We start from the raw sequence: 6207 nt of genomic DNA, 5'->3' as shown, positions 1-6207 counted from the left end.
ATGTCAATCTTGATGGTCTTCTTAGACCCAAGTTGATTGGTTTATCTAGGAAAGGACAAGGAGAAAGAAACTGATCCTATTAGGTTACTTTTCCAATCTCTGAGGACAGAGGATGTAATTTGATTATGTGGTTTTCATTTTATCTTATTAGAGTATGTAAAGAAAAACGTTTCCCCAGCTTTCTAAGGAGAATTTATGTAAGCGTCTATAAAAATATCATTGATAATCTAATTTTCTTGCTTTATTTTTATTTTGTTGGTCATGAGGCTTGAACTCTAGGCTTGGGTGCTGTCCCTGAGCACTTCAGCTCAAGGCTAATGCTCTACTACTTGATCCATAGCTCACTTCTGGTTTTCTAGTGGGTAATTGGAGATAAGAGTCACACAGACTTTCCTGCCCAGCTGTTTTTGAACTGCGATCCTCAGATCTCAGCCTCCTGAGGAGCTAGGATTACAGGTGTGAGCCCCTGGTGCCCGGCTAATTTTCTTTTTTATACTAATTGTTATAAAAGTAACTTTTCCTATTCTTTGCTAAACTCTGCAATAAACTAAGTTTGTAAAGTCACTGTATTTCTTTCTTCTCTAAAGAGGAGCAAGTCAAAAAATATACACATTAATTATTATTTTGGTGCATTACCAGGTATGGAAAGTGTGCAATGCTTAACATGGAGAATGTTACTCTTTCTCTTCTTTTCTAAGTGTCTTCCTTGATTAAAAAACAATTCCCCAAAAGTATTTTTTATTGTTGTTGTTGTTGTTTTAGTGAAAGAATTGTAGAAGCCAGACTTCTGAACTCCTATCATGTGTTCACAGGTAGTAGGCTTGAACACATGACTTTGTATTCTTAGTTGTTTTTTTTTTTTGCTTGGGTCCTTTTTTGTACATTTTTTATTGTAAAAATGCTGTACAGAAGGGTTACAGTTACATGAGCAATGAGCAAGGTAATGAGTACATTTCCTATTGAGCATTGTGGCCTCCTCCTTTGTTTTCCCCTACCTCCACAACTACCCCATCCCCGCCCCCACCCGCCGAAGTAGTAAAGTTCATTTTTCAACACAGTGTCTTGTGTATCTCATTGTTACAATGGGCCAACCTGTATCCTTATTTAAGCATTTTGTTTTTCCCTTCCCTGCTCCTAAATAGAGAAGTATATATACAAGATGCAGGGCACTAACATCAAATACAGTGAAAATAGGGGTTATACTGTGGAGGAGGAACATACAAAGCAACAAAATTCACATGGTGGTACCAACCCAGACAGATGCCTCTCAGTAGCTAAATGGATCAAGAAAAAAAATATATATATACACACACACACACACACACACACACACACATATACATATATATATATACATACATATATATATATATATATAATGGAATTCTATGCCTCCATCAGAAAGAATGACATCGCCCTATTTGTTAGGAAATGGAAAGACTTGGGAAAAATTATATTAAGTGAAGGAAGCCAGGCCCAAAGAAACATAGGTCCCATGGTTTCCCTTATTTGCAATAACTAGTACAGGTGTAGGACAAACAGAAAAAGCCAAAAGCTATGAACATATGACCGTATAAGATGATGTTAAGTGAAATGACCTCAAGATAGGGACACAAATATCTTTTTTCTTTCTTGCTTGGCTCTTTACTGTTGGGCCACACTTCTGCTTCCAGCTTTTTGTGGGTTTATGAAGATAAGAACCTTAGGATTTTTCTGTCTAAGCTGGCTTTAAACCTTGATCCTCAGATCTCAGCCTTCAATGAGTAGCTAAGTTTAGAGATCTGAGCCACCAACACTGAACAAACATCTTAACATCTGCACTAATTACAACCTAAAATCACTCTTTATTTGAGGCAAGATGGATGAGTAATCATACTAGTTAAAATAAATGAATATTAAAAGGGGCCAGAATCCAATATTAGATATTTCCTAGTATCTAAGAAACATTAAGCTTCCCTCATGTGGAAGAACTAATCTGCTTTGAGATGTTAAGAATCTGCAAGACTCTGTGAAGTAGGGAAACATGAAAGATGAATGAAGTGTCACATGAAAGAATATGCTGAGTCACCTCTTCTCCCGGAGTTCTGGGTGGGCCTCGCTCATTTTACCACCCGAACCATTCTCTAAGGATTAGAAGCTGTTACTGACCTGAGCTATGATCTCCCAGCTCAGAAAATATAAAGGTCACAGATAGGAATGAAGCACAAATTGAGTCTTTAACTTCAATTTTCTTCATGAAGAACTGGAAAAAAATTTTTTTAAAAAAATATTTTTATTGTAATGATACTGTACAGAGGGGTTACAGTTACGTGAGTAAGGTAGTGAATACATTCAGGAAAAATTTCTTTTGTCCCACTTTCTCCCTACTTTACCACGTTATACTAACATAAATCCTTGATAAAAACTTTTACCTAATGAGATTCTTCTGGTTGTGAAACCCCTTGAAATTTGTTTCATGAGCACATCTCAAGAGCCTGTGCTTTTGTGTGGAAACGAGAAGGCTGACAGACCTTCTTTCCTCTTCCAGTGACACTTTTGTGTCTCAACCACAGACACTTTACTCCTAAGTCCTAGGAAAACCCAGGAAAAATTGCAAGTAAGGCACAGTTCCATTAAATTGCACTAACTTCCTAACTTGACAACGTTTGATAATTTAGGATATGAGCACCAAGAGCTCACCGGAAGAGGGTCATTTATTCTTCCAGCAAGTAATTATTGAAGGCCTACCATATGTCAGATATCCCACTGGGTACTGTAGTTAGAAAAAGAAACAAGAGACAGAGAAAGCATGAAAACATTGTGTACTATAATGATGTCAATAGTTGTCATGAGCAATCAAAAGAGTATCTGCATTAGGGCTTCATGTCTGACAAGCTTAGCTACAGGTTGCCGAGACAGAGATTGAAAGATGAATAAATTGTTGCCAGGGAAACAGGAAGAGAGAAAGGAAAAGGGGAAGGGGAAGAGCAGCTTTTACTCCCCAGAGCCATCGCATGCAAGAGCTGAACCCTGAGAAGTGATCTCAATACTACGTATATGTTCTTATACAACTCATCTGTCTGAAGAACCTTTAGTTCTATAAGAATATTTTGTTGTTTATTTTAAAGTACCATGAAAAATAAACACTTGAGGGCTGCTTCTTGGTAATGAGGAAGAAGAATAAAGAGTGTAATTCGATTCTGTTACAAATTGCAAAGCTCCAACTTGCTTTCTCATGGCAGATTAGGTCATGGGAAAAAAATATAACCCACTGTGGGATTTTCTATCAGAGGCAAAATAACAAGTATTTTCCCATTGGCTGGACAGGGTTTTTTTCTGTAAGTGCTATGGACTGCATTGTTCTTATCCCTTGTCCTACAGGAATGAAGAAATGTCTGTTTTCTTTCCTGCTCTGAATAGGCCTCTGAATTTCACTCTCAGTGAAGAAGAAAAAAGCAACAACAACAACAACAAATAGGAGCTATTTGCTGCTATGAGAATATTCAGTTCTTTCTACCTTTTCCACAGTTCTACAATCAACCAAAGATGTGAATTACGTTTTTGTTATTTCTGTCTTCCATGTTTCCCACTTCTCTTCTGACGGGTGGAGTCTTTGGAGTTCTTTTTTTTTTATGCTGCAGTAAAAAAGAGGGAATCTTGAAGTCAGTAGGAAAAGAATGCTCCAAAGTTGCTAGGCACATTTTTAAATAATCAAATGATGAGAGAAAGCTGAGAAAATGAAGAAGAAAGAAACACCACTGGGGAGTTAAGTAGATGCTTTGGGTAGATACTTAAAAACAATTGGAGTCATTTAGAATTAAATGACTTTGATTTTTCAGGACTGCATTTCTTTTTTTCTTTGATTTTTAAATGGTTGTTATTAAGGAGTATACAGAGGGCTTAAGTCATAAGTCAAGTAATGAGCACCATGCTTCTTAGACAATGTCACCCTTTCCTTTCCTTTCCTACATTTCAGGACTGAATTTCTAATTTCTAATACTTAGGTCCTAGTCAGATTGGACCCCATGGCTCCAGGTCCACAAAGATGATGTTCTTTGATATGTGGGCTGACCACTCAGTAATATGAACCCTGGCATTTCCAACACAGTGCGTGCAGAAACCAGCTACACGTGGCTTCCGATGGCTCAAAATATGGTGGGTGTGAACTGAGAGGTGGTACCTAAAATATCTTATTGCTAATATATATGAGTGACATGTCAAAATAACCGTATGTTGGCTGTGCTGAGATAAGTAAATATGTTATCAACATTGATAGCACCTGTTTCTTTTTTCTTTTTGTAGCCTGGCTTATAGAGAAAATATTTGTTGGCAGTACTGGGATCAAATCTCAGGGATCCACACTTGCTAGGCAAGTGCTATACCACTTTAGCCATGCCTCTAGTCCATTTTGCTATTATGATTATTATTATTATCTTTTTGTAGGTCCTTGGGTTTGAACCTGAGGCCTGTCTCTGAGCTCTTTTTACTGAAGGCTAACACTCTACCATTTAAGCCACAATGCCATTTCTGGTTTTCTAGTGGTTAATTGGAGATAAGAGTCTCACAGACTGTCCTGCCCATGCTGGCTTTGAATTGCAATCCTCAAATCTCAGCCTCCTGAGTAGCTAGGATTTCAGGCATGAGACACCAACATCCAGCTTGCTCTCATTATTTTTTGGGGCGGGGGGTGGATCCGGTCGTGAGGCCTGAACTCTGGGCCTGGGCACTGTCCCTCAGCTCTTCAGCTCAAGGCTAACGCTCTACCACTTGAGCCACAGCGCCACTTCTGGCTTTTTTCTTTTTGCTTATGTAGTGCTGAGGAACCGAACCCAGGACTTCATGCATGGAAGGCAAGCGCTCTACCACTGAGCCACCTTCCCAGCCCCTGCTCTCATTATTTTTAAGGCAGGGTTTTGCTTCTAGCCTGGACTCATCTGGACCATCCTCCTATTTGCGTTTCTGCCATACCTGGGTTGCCAGGCTTGTGACATACACTTCACTTTTTCTGATGAGGTGAGGTCTTGTGAATTTTATTGGGGGTGAGGTGGGCTTGCTGGATGGGCCTGGATCTATGATTCTCCCCATTTCACCTCCTAAATAGCTAGGGTTTTAAATGTAAGCCTCTGAACCCAGTTTAGAATATATTAAATGATCAGTATAGCTCACTTATTTGACTTGCTTTACACTAAATTATACAAGAAAACAACCAGAGCTGATGACCATACACCCTGTGTAAGCACAATTGCTATAAAGTAAAATGGCCTATCAGTTATGCTCACAGACAATGGAGTTCATATTTGGGGGTTTATAGTCATCAATGAGTATGGGAGACTGGGTAAATACTTTAGAGTCTCTGTTATCTAACTTGAAAGGATAATAGTACTTTCTATCAGACTGGCTTAGAACAGTGTTTTACATGCCTGGCATATTAGAAGAATTTAATACATATCAGCCCTTATTGTTACAACAATAGCGCGAATGCTACTAGCATGTATTGAGTGCTCTTTTCTTTTTTATGTTACTTAGAGCTCCACAAGGCCGGGGACTCTGTTTTGCTTTCTTCTTATGTCCACCAACTGGTATGGTGTGCGAGGGAATGCATTTACTAAAAATATATTAAATGAATATATCCTATTATCATATTCTCATACTATTTAGGCTAGCCTCAAATTTGTGTGTGGGGGGGTTCACTTCTTGCGTGCTGGGACTACTACTAGAGGCCATTATCTCCACAGAAATTGTAGATAAAGACTTAGAAAGAATAACAGAAAGGCAGTGCCATGCAGAAGTCTGGGGCTGGCTTGTTTGGAGTTTCAGTTTGGAGAAAGAACCGCTTGGCAAATAGAACAAATGAAATGCAAGTGGAAGCTAGCAATCTGAAGGCAGGTTTTAGAGCTGTGCAGTGGATTTTTGCTTGGGAGGAAGTTCTTGTCAACTTCTTAATTGTATTTAGGTGAAAATAGACTCAGGGTAAAAATAGACTCAGATTTAAAAGCTCAGGCTTTGACTAGGCCAGGTAAGAAGACAGAGAGTAATCAAGCAGGTAATGGAACATTAGTTCCAGTTCTCTCTCTCTCATTTTACTATCACTAAAATGAAAACATATGGACTAAAAGAGCAATTATGTTTTTAAATTTATAAATAAAATGGAATTTCCATTTCATTCTTTTTTAACATTTATTTTTTAAAATTTCATTATTATTATTGTTATTATTATTATTTTGTTTA

This window comes from Dipodomys ordii, unplaced genomic scaffold, assembly GCF_000151885.1.
Source record: "Dipodomys ordii isolate 6190 unplaced genomic scaffold, Dord_2.0 Scaffold70, whole genome shotgun sequence".
NCBI lineage: Eukaryota > Metazoa > Chordata > Mammalia > Rodentia > Heteromyidae > Dipodomys > Dipodomys ordii.
Note: the sequence above shows the minus strand (reverse complement) of the source record.